The sequence below is a fragment of the Globicephala melas genome, chromosome 18, assembly GCF_963455315.2.
Source record: "Globicephala melas chromosome 18, mGloMel1.2, whole genome shotgun sequence".
In the NCBI taxonomy this organism is placed as follows: Eukaryota; Metazoa; Chordata; class Mammalia; order Artiodactyla; family Delphinidae; genus Globicephala; species Globicephala melas.
Genome location: NC_083331.1, coordinates 29,544,483 through 29,561,290, shown reverse-complemented (window position 1 = coordinate 29,561,290; position 16,808 = coordinate 29,544,483).

Below are 16,808 nucleotides of genomic sequence, written 5' to 3'. Positions count from 1 at the left end.
TAATTTATTATGTTGTATATTACACTCCTAGTACTTATTTGTCTCATAACTGGAAGTGCGTACCTTTTGACTGCCTTCATCCAAATCATACTCCCCCACCCATAACCTCTGGTTGTAACCACATATCTGATTTCTCTATGAGTTTGTTTGTTTGTTTTTGAAGTATACTTGACCTGCAACTTTATGTTAGTTCCTGTTACCACTACATAGTGATTTGGTGCTTCTGTGCATTTCAAAATGATCATCACAATAAGTGTAGTTATATCACCATACAAAGATATTTCATAGATATTGATTATATTTCCCTGTACATTTTGTACCCATAACATTTATTTTGCAAATGAAGTTTGTACATCTTAATCTCCCTCACTTATTTCTTTCTTCCCTCTACCATCCTCCCCTCTGGCAACAACTTATTTGTTCTCTGTATTTATAACTATTTCTGTTTTTATATGTATGTTCATTGTTTTGTTTTTTAGATTCCACATATAAGTGGAATCATACAGGATTTGTCTTCCTCTGTCTGACTTATTTCACTTAGCATAATACACTCTAGTTCCATGCATGTTGTTGCAAATGCCAAAAATTTCATTCTTTTTGATGACTAAGTAGTATTCCATTGGATACCCTTCTTTATCCATTGTTCTGTTGATGGGCGTTTAGGTTGCTTCCATATCTTGCCTATTGTAAACAATGCTTTAATGAGCATAAAGGAGCATATATCTGAGTGTGTTGTTTTCCTTGGATAAATACCCAGGAATGGAATTGCTGGATCATGTGGTAGTTGTATTTTTCATTTTTTAAGAAATCTCCATTTTGTTTTTCATAGTAGCTGCACCAGTTTACATTCCCAACAATAGTGTATGAAGGTTTCTTTTCTCTACATCCTTGCCAAAACTTATTATTTGTTATCTTTGATAATAGGTATTCTGACGAGTATGTAGTTATATCTCATTGTGGTTTTGACTTGCATTATTCTGTTGGCTAGTGATGTTGAGAATCTTTTCATGTGCCTGTTGGCCACTTATATGTTTCCTTAGAAAAATATACATTCATATCCTATACTCATTTTTAACTGGGTCACTTTATTTATGTTGATTTGTATGAGTTCTTTGTATATGTTTTATATTAACCCATTGTCAGATATATCATTGGCAAATATCTTTCTCACTCAGTCGGTGGCCTTTTAATTTTATTGATAGTTTCCTTCATTGTGAAAAGATTTTTAGTTTGATGTTGTCCCATTTTTTAAAAAAAATTACTTTTGTTTCCCTTGCCTGAGGAGACATATCCAAAATATATGACTAAGACTGATATTGAAGAGAGTACTGCCTACATTTTCTTCTAGACATTTTTTTATTTCCATTTGCATGGAATACATCTTTCCATCCCCTCACTTTCAGTCTGTGTGTCTTTAGATCTGAAGTGAGTCTCTTTTAGCCAGTGTATATATGGATCTTTTTTTTTTTAATCCATTCAGTCACTCTAAGTCTTTAGATTGGAGTATTTAGTCCATTTGCATTTAAAGTAATTATTGACAAATATGTACTTATTGCCACTTTGTTAATTGTTTTGGTGTTGTTTTTCTAGTGCTTCCCCCCACCCCCATTCTTCTTTTGTTTTATTCCCTTGTGATATTTAGTGTCACGTTTGGATTCCATTTATTTTTCCTGTGTGTTTTGCTCCTATAAATGGATTTTTATTTTTGTAAGACATTATTTTTGTTTATTTTATTGACATAATTGAAAATCAGTGAAACCCACTGACCCTGTTTACACTAGGATTAGTTTTGACAAAGGAAAACCCTGTATCACCCACATCCCTATCAATATATATTTTCTTGATCCCAGAAGTCTTCCTTTTGCTCATTATCAGTTAATGCCCACGTTTGCTGACATAAGCATTTCTGATTTCTGTCTCCATGTGTTTGTCTGTTCTTGATCTTTACAAAGGGAATTATGTAGTTATGTATAATTATGTATCTAACTTCTTTTACTCAGTTTAATATTCTTGACATTATCCACATAATTCTGCATAGTATTCCATTGTATAAATAGAATAGATTGTGTATTTGTTTTCCTGTTGATGGAATTGTGGCATGTATCCGATTTTTGCTAGTATGAGTAAAGTTACCTTGAACATTCTTGGATAAGGCTTACTGTGAACATATTTTCATTAAAAAATAATATCTATAGGAGTTTGGGATTAATGTATATATATATATAAATATAAATATAATAGATAAAATAGATAAAATAGATAATCAACAAGGACCTACTGTATAGCACAGGGAACTCTACTCAATATTCTGTAATAACCTATATGGGAAAAGAATATGTAATAAAATAGATATATGTATATGTATAACTGAATCACTTTGCTGTATACCTGAAAATAACATAGCATTGTTAATTAACTATATGCTACCATAAAATAATTTTTTTAAAATAATAAAAAATAATAATTTAAAAATAATAAAAAATAATAATGTCTAGATTGGAATTGCTGAATTAAAGGGTAAGTGAATCTTTAAGTTTATGAGAATTGCCCAAGTGTTTAAAAAAAAATGTTTGGACCTGTTTACTCCAATCAGTAAGAAAGTTTACGTGGTTCCACACCTTCATCAACATTTGTTATTGTCAGATTCTTTTTTTAATTAAGTCTCTTTTCTTTCCTATTTTAGATGTTAAAAGTCATACAGTTGCCTCTGAGGATTGCTAGGGCAATATCCTACAAATATCAGAATGATGTGTTTTTAATATTATTCAATTAAAATGCATTTTTTTAAGTTTTCTTTTAATTTTTTCTTTGACACTGTTATAGAGATGTGTTGTGTCTCATTTTCAAGTATTTGAAGATTTGCTAAATATCTTGATGTTAATTATTTCTACTAGTACACCTTTGTGTTTCAGGAAACATGCTTCACATAATATCATGAAATTTATAGAGACATTGTTTTTTTTCATTCTTAGTGAATATTTCATATGCATTTGAGAGGAATCCACTCTGTTTTTGTGGAATGGGGTTTTCTATACATATATATTACATCACCATGGTCATTTGTGTTGTTCAAATTACCTACACCATTTCAGATTTGTTTGTCTACTTTTTCTTTCAGTTATTGACAAGGCATTGTTAAAGTCTGCAACTGTCTGTGGATGTGTTTGTTCTTCCTTTAATTATGTCTTTTTTCCTTTATCTGGGATCTATATGATTGCATACATATATATTTCACACTGTAAGTATTTTTGATAATATTAAACTGTTTTGTCAACATGAATGGGCCTTATGCATGTTCGGTACTATTGTGTTTGTTTGAAATCTACTTTTTCTGACATTAGTAGAGTCACTTCAGCTTTTTTTATGTTTGATGTTCACATGGAAAAACATTTTCCTTTTTAGATTTTCAATATCTATGGCTTTATGTTGAAAATGTTTCATTGTATATTTGTGTATTTGCTTGTTTGGTTTCATTATCAGCATATTTACTTCAAAAGACAAAATAATTATGTATTTTCCTACAAAGAAATCTCCCAATGTATTATTGCCAGCTAGGCAAAATGTTTGTATTCTTTCCTTTAAGTAAATGTTTATATTATTGAGGTATTTATTGGAATTAGATTTAGATGAGAAATAATTTCCTGGGTATTAGCTTTTTAGCTTCTCTGAAGCTAAGGCTATATTTCTCTCTGTGCAATATGATTTTCTAAGACATTCTTAGGAGCTTATAATTATTTTATTACTTTATTACAAATTATACCTGAACTCTACCATTTTACATATTTAATTCTAGGTGTACTCTATTTTCTTATCAGACTTTTAAAACTGCAATTAGTCTCATCTCCATTACTCTCCAAATGTCTAGACTTCTTTCTCCCATTTTTTCCCTTCAAGACAAGTCTAAAATATTAATTCAGTAGCTTGGCTACTAAAAACATCATTAATTTTATTTCAGTCCTAATTTATAGCAAGCTATTATCCCTCCTGTCTCATTCCTTTCTGCTACATTTTTTGCTTGTATCTTTTATTTTATGCTCTCACTTATTTTCACTTGCTATCAAGCTTTTACCAATAAATGTGTGTGAATGTATATGTGTATATCCGTGGCATCTTTTCACTTTTATTTTGTACCAAGCAATTAAAGTTTTTTGACCTTTTACATCTTTATGTCTTCTTTGTGTGTCCTTTCTATATTAAAGATTATTGTATTTCCTGTGTGAAATTTAATACAAATTCCATTAGTAAACATTCCTCTAAAATTATCTTATAAAAGGTATCCACTCAGGAAGATACTTTCTCCCTTTTCCTTTTTGTTTTTCCCCAAACACTGTAACACAATTATAAAGTTTATTTTTAAACAGATGGGGCTTAGAAGTTAAAGTTAGATGAATGGTGATGGCAGTGAAAATATAGTGAGAAGAAAACTGGCAAATTATTATATCAGAAACCAGATTTCCTTTTCTATTAAGTATATGTTATTGTTACACACTTGGGCAAAAAGTATTCTTCAAAATTTTTGCAAACCAGGAAATATCATATTTATATACAAGTGAGCAAAAAGAGTGAAAATAAAAAGGGAAATTGCAGAAAAATAAAGATGTGGAGTAAAATCATGATTTGGAAGTGCCATCCTAAACAGGAGCATTTATGATTGAAAAATCTATCAAATATCTAAGAGTATTAAATAATATATTCTGTTTTATTCAGGAAAAATAATCTTGTTGTTTAAATGGGATTTCTGCAGATTTTATTCATCTACTTTGTGTAGTGTTTTTGTTACCTTCTGTAGTAAAAAAAAAAAAAAAAAATCTCTTCCATAAGAATTTTTCAATTGAAAACCGGAAATTGAATATTCAAACCAAGCAAATACAAACACTGTGGAATTGGGTGGCGAATATGCAGGAAGAAATGTCCCTTTTAGCCAAGACCAAGTTTTGGAAACAAATTGACTACACTAACTGTGTTTTAATAAAAATCATTTCACTGCCTCAATATTAATGGCAAACGGCTGCAAGTGTCAAGTTCAGATAAGCTGAAAGCAAGATGGCTGAAAGGTATATTTTTTAATCAACTTCCTGAATTATCTTTGACTCCTGGTATGGCTTCACATGTGATGTAATTATGAAGCATAACATGCCAATATTTTCATAACAAAAAATAAAAATTGGTCTTTTAATTCTTTGGAAATGGTTCATGATGTTATCCTTGTCCTGTTACTTCAATGAATTTTAGATATACTCTTCCCCTTAAACTTTGTCTTCTGACTAAAAAGTGCCAGACACCAAATTTTGATGACATCACTTTCATTCTGTATTCCATTATGCACATTTCACAAGTTCTGAAATTTATGTATTTCAGTAGCTAATATTTTTTTTTCCTGAGGCCATAGTTGGGTAAAGTCTTTTAAAAATGAATTTTATCTAGAGCATGGCCAAAGGGGTTTACTTTTTTAACGTAGAGAGTTAAAGACGTGGATTAAAAATAACATGCCTAGTTGTGTATATTAAAAGTAGGATGGGAAATATGGTTTAGATTATATTTTCTTTCCTGCTCTATACTTCAAAAAGTTTTAGGGGCTTCACTTTTATATTAATCATCCTTTGCTCTTAATGCCCAAATCCCATCCTATCCTTCCTCCTTCTGATCTTTCTTTCTTTCCTTTGTTCTTTCTTTCTCTTTTCTTTCTCCTTTCTCTCTCTATTTTCTTTCTTTCTTTTTCTTCCTTTATGACCTTTTTTGACCTAGAAAAGGCATGATATAGAATCTATATTTTCTAAGCTGTAGTTCGCGTTAAAATTTTGTGCATGAAAAGATAATTTTGGGAAATAGATATAAAGGCTCAGATGTAGAAAAGAGCTTGTCTACTTCAGGAAACTAAAAGAAGACTAATAGAGAAATGAGCATTCTAACTGATGAAATGTTATACATGTGGATTTTGATATTGTCGAAAATAAGAGTTTGAGATGAGAAGAAAGATTACAAAGTATTTAAATTCTTCAGTGATTACAAAGAGAATGACTAAGAGGTAAATAGGTGAATGTATTTAAGAGAGGTGAGAATGTTTGAACCTTGTGTAATATACATGAAAGAGAAATTTTGTTGTTACTTTTTTGTTGTTGTTTTTGTTGCTATATTTTAGGACAGAAAAGGTCCAGCAGCAGCAACAATTGCAAGCAAAGAGGTATCAGTTTACCCTCCAAGTACTGGTATTCAAAACAACAAAAATAGTTTCAGATCAATGAGGCTATAGGGGAAGTTATTGTGCAATTGATAGCTGGTTTTTCAGAAAAATAGTAAATTGTGCAAATATAGGCAAGGTTGTTGTTTTTAAGTAGTAAGAGGTATGTAGAGAGCAGGAAGGGAAGGAAGATTGGATTAGGTTAGGAAATATATATAAATGATATTTTAGGTTGAATTGGAATGATGGACCGACCTTCTGTCAGGAATTGTGGTCAGCAGAACTCTGAGGCGAGATGGATTCTAATAGTCTGAGATGAGACAGGATAATGAGACCTATTGCTATGTTCCTGAACACATCTTCTTAGCTATAGCAGCATACTATGTATAGAAGCTTCAAGCTGCATATGGTGCTTGTACACAAAAGATAACTTCTTATTTTTTCCTGCTTCTGAACTGGTTATTCCAGTGAAGGTGAAACAATGACAAGTGTATTTGTAGCAATAAATAAATAATAGAAACCAAAAGGCCCAAAACAGTGAATTACATATGATGCATATTCACAAATTAAAACAGGCAGCGTATTAGTTTGGTAAGGCTGCCAAAAAAAAATATTACTACTGACTGGCTTGCTTAAACAACAGAGATTTCTTTTCTCACAGTTGTTCATGCTGGATGCCTGAGATGAAGGTATCAGAAAGATTGGTTTCTTCTGAGGCCTCCCTCCTTGGCTTGCAGATGTGTCTTCACATGGTCATCCCTTTGCATGCACATGTAACTCATGTTTCTATCTATGTGTCCAAATCTTCTGTTTTTACAAGGACACAAGTCCTATTGGACTAGGGTCCACCTCAAAGACCTCATTTTAACCTAATCATCTCTTCAAAGACAACCACCCATCTCCAAATATGGCCACACTATGAGGCACTGGGGTTTAGAATATATCAATGAACATATGTATTTGGGAGGGAACACAATTCAGCCCATAAAAAGCAGGTAAGGTTAATATGCTTTTACTTTAAGGGTCCATCTGTGTACCTTTACAGCAGAGGATTATCTATCCTAACACCTACTCATAAGGTTGGTAATGTGCAGCAAGGATAGAGTACAATATACCTAAAGAGAGCACTATTATTGGAGTTTATTCTTTGCCTCTTGGCACTTCATGAAAATGTAGAACTAAGGATAAATAATTTGCTGAACAGACATAGTATGTGGTTTTCATTCAGTGCAACCTAGATAAATTGTAAACCACTTCCAAGTGTGTATAAGTAAACATAAATTAGATTATGCGTTACAACACAATTTACCATGGTTTTAAAACTATAGTAAAATTCCAGATCTGCTACTAATTCCTTACATGACATTAGACACCTCATCCAGATATTATAAACTTTCTTCTACTCTCTTCAAAGTGAGAGATATGGATATATGCTATCTAGGGATTCTTTCGATTCTAAAAGTTTCTGTATTTTTTCAAATATTGAATAAGACTAGCATAAAAATGAAGTAAGCTGTGAAGAAATGTAACAATATGACAAAGATATTATTATCCTCACTTTATAAACATAAATACTTTTTTTAACATCTTTATTGGAGTGTAATTGCTTTACAATGGTGTGTTAATTTCTGCTTTATAACAAAGTGAATCAGTTATACATATACATATGTTCCCATATCTCTTCCCTCTTGCGTCTCCCTCCCTCCCACCCTCCCTATCCCATCCCTCTAGGTGGTCACAAAGCACCGAGCTGACCTCCCTCTACTATGTGGCTGCTTCCCACTAGCTATCTATTTTACATTTGGTAGTGTATATATATCCATACCACTCTCTCGCTTTGTCACAGCTTACCCTTCCCCCTCCCCATATCCTCAAGTCCATTCTCTAGTAGGTCTGTGTCTTTATTCCCGTCTTACTCCTAGGTTCTTCATGACCTTTTTAAAAATGTTTTCCCCTTAGATTCCATATATATGTGTTAGCATATGGTATTTGTTTTTCTCTTTCTGACTTACTTCACTCTGTATGACAGAATCTATGTCCATCCACCTCACTACAAATAACTCAATTTCTTTTCTTTTTATGGCTGAGTACATAAATACTTTTTACTTTCTTATAATTCAATGTTGTGTTTACATTTTTTGGGAGGGAAAGGACTGACATTAAGCCTAGCTTCAACTCTATATAAATCTTTTAATACTACTTCCCATTTCCAGTTAAATCCTGTTTTCAACAACATTACTCTGGTTGCTTGAGAGGTGCATCACAAACTTCAAATTTTCTGTGTGTTACAAGGTGGAAGAAGAGTTTTAAATATTCTTTTGTAATTAGGTCTACTTACCATGTGATCTTCTTATAAACCACCCCCCCCCCCCCCACAGCTCCCCTGCTAAACTTCTAGCATGATACTTAAAAAACAGTGTCCATACACTCAGGAAAGGGGCAAAACAAAGGTAAAACAAACAAACAAAAAATAGAATAACTATATAAAAATCTAACTAGATCTCATCATAATCTGTGAAAAATACCTTCCATCTCAAAAGTTATTTTCTTTAAACTTACAAATGTTAAATTCACCCACTTATTATTTCTTTGAAGTTCACATATACATTCACTTATTTTGAACATAAGGGTCAAAATAAATGTTCTGATTTGGGAATATAGAACCCTTGTAGCTCACATAGGTAGTCAATGTTAAAGTCTTTCAATACTAAAACAAAAAAAAATCATAAGAACGATAGGTTTTCTTATTATTCACTAATCCATTTGTTCAAATCATACTTTCTTTTTTTTTTGATACTTCTTGGAAGACTTCCTGCTTGCATATTCTTTGATAGTTCACTGTCTGTAACTTAGAACTCCTTGCCTTTTTATTCTTCTTCAGGAAGTCGCAATGTGAATATAATTTTTTTTAATTCTATTTTACTGCTCAATTAAAACATATCATCCCCTTTTAGGTACAAAGGAATTGTATGTAGGTTGTATATAAGAATACAGAGTTTATTTATTTATTTTTTAATTTCCTTTCTTTGTTATAGTCTACAAAGGCCCTGCATTTTCCTAATCCTCATCACTCACAATTTATGTAACAAATCAGCTTTTCTTGACCCAAGATGGAAGTGTTGGCAGATATATAAACTATACTCACTAGGTTTTCTATGGTATTTATTTGTCTCAAAGATATCAATTGCCTATCTTATTACTCCCCTTTTGTTCTATCATTGACAGCTCTTAAATCAGATTGTTCTATTTACCAAATAATTTTTCATATATACATCTTTCTTCTTTTGTTTTTAAATTTTTTTTCTAGTTCTTTGGGTGTTCTGCATGTAATATTTTTCCTACTTTCTTTTCTCTGGACCTTTTTCTCTATTTCATTTTTTTTAAACAAATGTTTAAATTAAGAGACAAATATACCACAATCCTCATTGTTAATTTAAGAGAAGCTTAAGATAAATTAATGATGCACTGATTATGAGATTTGGGTCATAGGTACTGTCACATTATTGATGGTATACACCAATGTAATCAATTTCTCAAGATACTGATGAATTTTAAAAATCTCACTGAGATCACCCTCAGTATTTTTTGTCCATCCCCTCCAGTGCTCATAATTATATTTTCTCATAGCCACGTTGAAGGTTAATAAACATTTGCTTACAATTCAGTGCAATTTTTAATTATGATTTTTAGGACAGTGTTTCCTTTGCTTTTCATTTTCAATTAAGTGTGTGCCATTCGTGTATACTAACTGTTAATAATTGTGGAGAAATACCTGGCTTATCCAACCAGAGTCTGTTAAAATTCCATACTAAGTTCCAGCACACTTATCTGAAATTGAGGATGAGGATGTGAACTGAGATCTCTACATGAGTGTTAAGATACAACTATATCTTTATCTACATATGTTCTGGATTCTATTATTGATTAAAAATATTTCTTTCCTTTTTCTCCTGGGCCCTTTCCTGCAGCAGAATTATACTGATATAAGGCTTAACAATGCAACCTGCTTTGTTAATTGGAATGTGTGTGCCATTGGCTATTGGGAGTATGTGTCATTTCCAAGTACATTATGTTGAGTGATCAGGGATTTTTGCTTCTTTGTTTGTTTGTTTTGGTTTCATTCTTGGACACAAGATGCACGTGCTTGATCAAGAAAGGAGCTTCTCCATGTTATAGCTTGGTTTCATTTGCATCAATTACTGATAAATGTAAAAGTAACAGAAAACAGAAACATTGCAGAAAACAAAGTTGATTATATAGTTTGCCTGTTCATTTTCCCCAAAGTTGCTTAAAACTGTTAGGTTTGGATGTGTTGACATTTATGTGAATTAAATGAAATATAATATATGAATTAACATAATTATTATTGAAAAATTATTAAAATAGTAAAAACAAGTAGTTCATTTGTGTTTATTAAGTAAACTCAGTTGTCTTTTCATTGGATTTTACTTTAACCTAGAGTTTTAATAATTAATTGAGATAATTTTATTTAAAAAATAATGCTTGCTACATGTTTTTTTATATTTATTTTTAAATTTAATTCCAGGCAATCTCTTACTGGGAAACATAGACAGATAATGTTCTTGTGCTTTTTCAACTCAGGAGAATAAGCCAGGGTTACAGGTGTTGCTTTGTCACCATACACAACCCACAGGACTCTGCAGTGAACAAATAGCCCTTTTGTGTGAATCCAGAATAGTTTTCCCTTCCTGCACACAAATCCCACTACATTTGTTCAGCAAACTCTGCTGCAGCTTAAACAAAAATTGTATTGATGAATTGCAAGTCTTGTTTCACATTCTGTTATTCCTGACATCAAATTCCTTTTTTGCAGAAGCAAAACCAAAAACCATTTTTAGTTCTGCGTCTTGTTTCATGAAGTCTTCCTTATAAACACAAGCTACAAAACATTGTCAAATTTTCCTTTAAATTATAGAGTTTTTCATATTTAAATATAAGCTACGATATATTCTTTGAATGTCAAATGGTATTTTTAAATGTATCTAAATCTTGTGGAAGACAGAGACAAAAAGAAAACTAATGAGAGAATCACATTCACTGATATTGGCAAATCGGAGTGCTTCCTGTCTAAAGGATGATTCATGGAATGTATTGAGGTCGCTTTCCTTTAGAAGAAAGTGCATTCTTAAAACATAAGCGATACATAATACAAAGTAGCTTCACTATTTTTAGTATATTTAATAAATAAAAATAAATCTCTTGTCCATTTTGAAAAGATTTTTTCTGAATTGTTTACATTGCTCTCTTCTGAATTTTGTATTTCCATTTAACTAAAAAGTTAGCACTACTCCTGCCAAATAATTTAGCTTAGGAAATTTCTAGCATCTAATATTACATAGAATTTTTAACCTAAATATCATCATGAGTTTTCTTTCTCAAAAGACATCAATATAAAATTTGAATTGAAAAACTTGGAATATGTGTCACCTCTGATACAGTAATACAATCAGTGGTATTAAATATAATTTCATCTAATAATGGTAAATTACTTAATAATATTTCCCAATATTGATTATCTAACATATACTTGAGTATCTTTAATGGTACAACTCCAAAGTGGTATATTTATCTTTAGGCTACTATGATGAATTAAGTTATTTCTGAATGAAAGCATATATCTCAATGATTTATTCACATTGGTTCTAATGATGTCTATCCTTCAATATCATACACAAAATGTGGAATTTTCCATCTGAAAATCCTTTCAGTGGTTTTGAACACATAGGATATCTTCCATAAGCTTTTCTTTCTCATGATTAAACATGCCTTGATTTTTCAAACAAATTCATTTTGAATTGTTTTGAGTACTGTCACATTAAATTACAACCTATTGAACGTTTGCTTGCGGTAGGCCTCTCTAAAAGGTTGCCCTTCAGGTTTGCAACAGAAATCAAAATGTGGTACAACCAGTGTTGAATAGATTTAATATGTATCCATTTGGTATAAAAGGGAACTTTCTGCCACTAAAGCAGCCTATAATTCCATAGAATCCTTGGATAGCTATGTCAAACTGTGACAAACATTTAGCTCATTATTTTCAGCATTGTCATTTTAGATGTGGATTCTCTGGTACAACACACCTGTGATAGTATTCATTTGATGAACATACCTGCAGGACCAGAGGTTTTCTTCCTTAATGGCTGTTACCCTCTTGGCTTTTTAGTCCTTCCTTCATACTGTAACCCAGAGAAGTTCTGCCTTTTGCAGCTCTCTCATCTCTGTTACACTATCATTTTTACTCGATGTTTGTTCATATGGTGGTGGGGGCAGAAAAGTGGGGCATTCTCTAATGTTCTGATTAAGCCTCAGTTTCAGACAGGCATTTTGTCCCTCGGTCTTGGGGGTGTGGGGACTATTACCTGAGCAAGTTTTCTTCTAAATGATAGTTCTGGACCCAGCATATATTATTGTTCAGAGTTATTATCTCTTTTTGTTACTTTTACCCCTGTTCTCTTTCCCCAATGTGCAATGTATTTGCACCAGTGCTCCAAGGGAAAGATTTTTGTTGTTCTTCCCTCTACAGATTAAACATTTTGTTTGAAGAATGAGGGGATGGGATGGTCTGTGTAGAACTTCAGCAATACCTGCTATTTCCCTGTCCCAGCCAGCATCACCATAAAGGCATTCTTAGGATTATCTCCACTTCTATCTGCCAATTCCTTATGGGGTTAAAAGAGGAAAAGCCTGCAAATAGGTGTGAATCCCCCTACAAGAGCAGACTCCACAGATTTCAAGTTCTCACATAATTCACACTTAGGTTTAGAAATTGATTAAATTTTTTCAGCTGTGTTTTTTAACTGGCTTATATGGCACATAGCAGTATGTACCCCAGGTGAGTAAATATTTATGTCCTGTTTTTACCTGCAGGTGTCTATCACTCCTTATATTTTAAGTTTATATGGTTTGCCTGAAACCTCCCTGGTATGTTAGAAAAAAAAATAAGTTTGTAATTTTTCCATCTTTCTCCTTATTTTAAGGATGAGAGCAAACCTCTTTCCAGCTTACAACATCTCTGAGGTGAAATTCAGAGATGTGTTATTAGGGTGTTTTCTTATGATTTTTATAATTCTGGATTAGTTTGCCCCCATTTAATTAATAACTTATGCCATACACTAATCAGCTTTAGATATTTCTTTTACAGTTCATGCACCACTTGCAATTTATTAATTTTTTTGTAAGGTCCTCTTAGGTTGAGACAATTTTAAACCAAAACACAAAATGAGTATGTAGAAGGAGGGGTGAAAGCCTAGAACCCACCTAATACTGCCTTCCCAGATATCTGAGAGTGGGTTGGCAATATTATTAAGTGCCTGTGGGAAGGGGGATTCTTCCATTCTCAGCCCAGACTCAACCACACCCTATTTGCCATATTCTCTCCTTAAAGAAATGACCATGAATCAAGTAAAACTTTCAGAAGTTGTATCTTGAGAACTTTATTTTTTCCTGAAAAGGTGAATCAATTGTTATTTTGTTACCCTTTGGTTTGGGGAGTGTCATTAGCTTAGGACCTAACTAGTTAGATTTCCCCTTTCATTATCTTCTCCACACTTCTCCTGGGTTCATACTGTTTGATTATCACTCCTGATCTAAGCATTTGTATTTTCTTATTCTGAACTGATGATGAATGGGACAAACCTGGGAATAGGAAGGACACTGCTAGAAAGCTCAGCCCATGGCAACTGTCTTGCTTTCTTCCCAGATTTCTTTACAGCAAATCCCACCTTTCCAACCACCACACACACACACACACACACACACACACACACACACAGCCTAATCCCAAGTCTATTTTTTAATTTTCTATGATAAGTGTGGTTTAATACTCTTCCTGGTGGAGTTGTGGGCAGAAGATCATCAACCCCATGCTAATATGCCATCTTGTCTAAATTAAGAATGGTTCTGGGGTTACCTTCCCTTTCTAGTGGCTAGGCATGATTGACATTTCTTTAATCAATTTGAATGTTTCTGGGGAAACTTTCCTTTCTTTGCTAATAAGTCTCCACATGAAAACCAGTAACATGGTTTTTAAACAATCTATATGAATTTTAAATTCCATGAAGTCATTCAGAATGCTTTTGTGTCACAATCACTAAATGCACAGACTGTGAGTTAAACAGAAGTAGACTTTGGCATAGCAGATCAAAATCATGACAGGACTTCGAGGGAGCTCAGAGACCTATGGGTAGGATACTTAACACAGTGTTAATACTTGTGGTGTAAGTAGGCAACTATAAAAGCATTTTCCTATATGCTGATTTTTTAAGGTGTTATAATTGCCTAAAAATAGGAAACAAGTTTGTATTAGAGTCTTAAGTCATATTTCTTTCTGGTAAAGTCAGTACTACAATTTTCCTTATTTTCCAGAGTCTGTAAATATTATTTGTCATTTTAAATGATAATTTATTTTACTACTTTTCGAAAGGGGCTATGGAGAAAATATATATTTGGATCTAAAACACTTTTATTATTAATTATGTGGCATATTTCCACATATGCTTCATAGTTAAGATAAAATTATGAATAATGTTAAATTTTTACACATTTTAAAGAAGGTTGAAGTAGAATTTTTTTTTTTTTTGGCTAATAAAATAAGCATATGGTTTTAACAGTTTTCTCACTAGACTGTACGCTCTCTGCTTTGCCTGATATTGTCACTATTCTATCTCTGTTTCCAGGTTTATAGTAGACACTCAATAAATAATAGTTAAATAAATGTAATGTTGGTAACAAGTTAAGGCTGCTGTCATCTACATACTTCATTTTCAAAGGTATATCCTCATATGAATCTATTTATTTTACTTCAGGTTATGGTACTGTTTTTTGTTACCTACCTTGAAAATAACTATTCAAAGCTCTTTCATTACATTTTATTTTTATTTGTTTAAGCACATGGTAAAATAATTACATAGAAATGAAGTTGCTGGAATATCACACTTAGAGTAAGAACTATACAATATAATTAATTTTATTTTAGCTTAATTTTATTCTAATGTAAAAACAGAATTTAAACAAATATTTTTGAGTTGATTTTTATATAACAAATCAATTTCCATTCTCACTTGGTAGTTTATAGCAACAATGTTTTGCTGATATAACTTTTGTTAGAATAAGCAATATAAATATTTGGAAAAGATGACCTACACATTAAAATCCTACTTAACAAAGATGTCTATTTGGTTTTACATTAATATATAATAATGTTTGTTATGTTATCAACACAATAATAGATATTCTTCAAAATGTTATGTGTGTTTCAAAATATTGTTAACTTTTACCTGGAGAGATGCTATGTCTTCTATGTCTGCCAACAAATGTATTTTTAAATAACTTCTTTGGGTGGCTCTGGGTGGATGGAGCTCAGCTGGTCCTCCTGAAGTTCCAGGGTTCAGCTTTTATCTTAGTGTAATAGGTAAAAACTCTATGGAATCCTATTAACTTTAATTAAATTATAGTACTCATTCAGATACTGAAGTATAAGATTTATTTAAGTCAGGGATCTTTGATTAGAAAATCAGAGAGAAAATTTAATCTATTAGAAGCAACTTGTAGCTAACTTAGCTTAATAAAATCAGGTTGAAGAGATTCATCATTTTTAAGGTAAGAAAACCCAAGCACAAAAAATACAGAAAAACTCAGTCAGTCTTGTTTTAATTTTACCCCTTCTTTCTGCTTTGGTGTAGTTCTGCTTCGGTCTGGAGCACCAAAGAGTTATGATCACTGCCTGGCTCTCCCTGAGTAGAAGAAAAAGTAAACTAGAAATTGTGGGGTCTGGGGCAGGCCCTTTTCTAAATACAGTATAAATTCTTACTCCAGTTGGTTATCTAAGGAGTAGCTGATATAAAATAGTGTTTCTCAAAATATTATAATTAGGATTTATTTTTGTTCTTTGTCTTATTTCTATGAAAAAAATATTATTTTTAAGGATACTTAACCAACCTTAGTCTGAGACAAACTACATATTATGTATTATTACATATTACTTATTATTAAATGGCCTATAGTATCACTCCAAGAAAGAAAACAAATCACCATTAATAGGTTTGATTAAAAAACAAAATTTTTTCAAGAAATCAGCATTAGATTCAAGGTAGATAACCTTACTGTTGTGCTTTCAGGAATTGTGTTCCCAAAAGAAAACCCTTATTTGTTAGGAAAATAATAAGCCAATATGTTTAAGTCCAATTGTCCTTATGACATTTCACACTTAAATATTATAATATTTCTGGAATTCCCTCACGTTCCGGTGGTTAGGATTTGGTGCTCTCACTGTCAACGTCCAGGGTTCAATCCCTGGTTGGGGAACTAAGATCCTGCAAGCCATGTGGTTTGGCCAAATAAATTATAATATGTCTAAAAAGAAAAAATATGTATCAAAAATATTTTAATCTTTCCTGAATTTTCCCCTTTTCAATAGAAATAATAAACTGGCTGCTCCAAATAAAGGGTAGTTCTCAAGATAAATAATGGGGCTTTTTAAAAGAGAACTATGCCTGGCACCTGAATCCACAGCTACTGATTTTGTGCTTATTAGGTGGACCTAGAACAAGGAGGTTTTAAAACTTCCATGGCTTATCCCTTGTACATCCAGGATTGAAAATTGCAGTTGAAG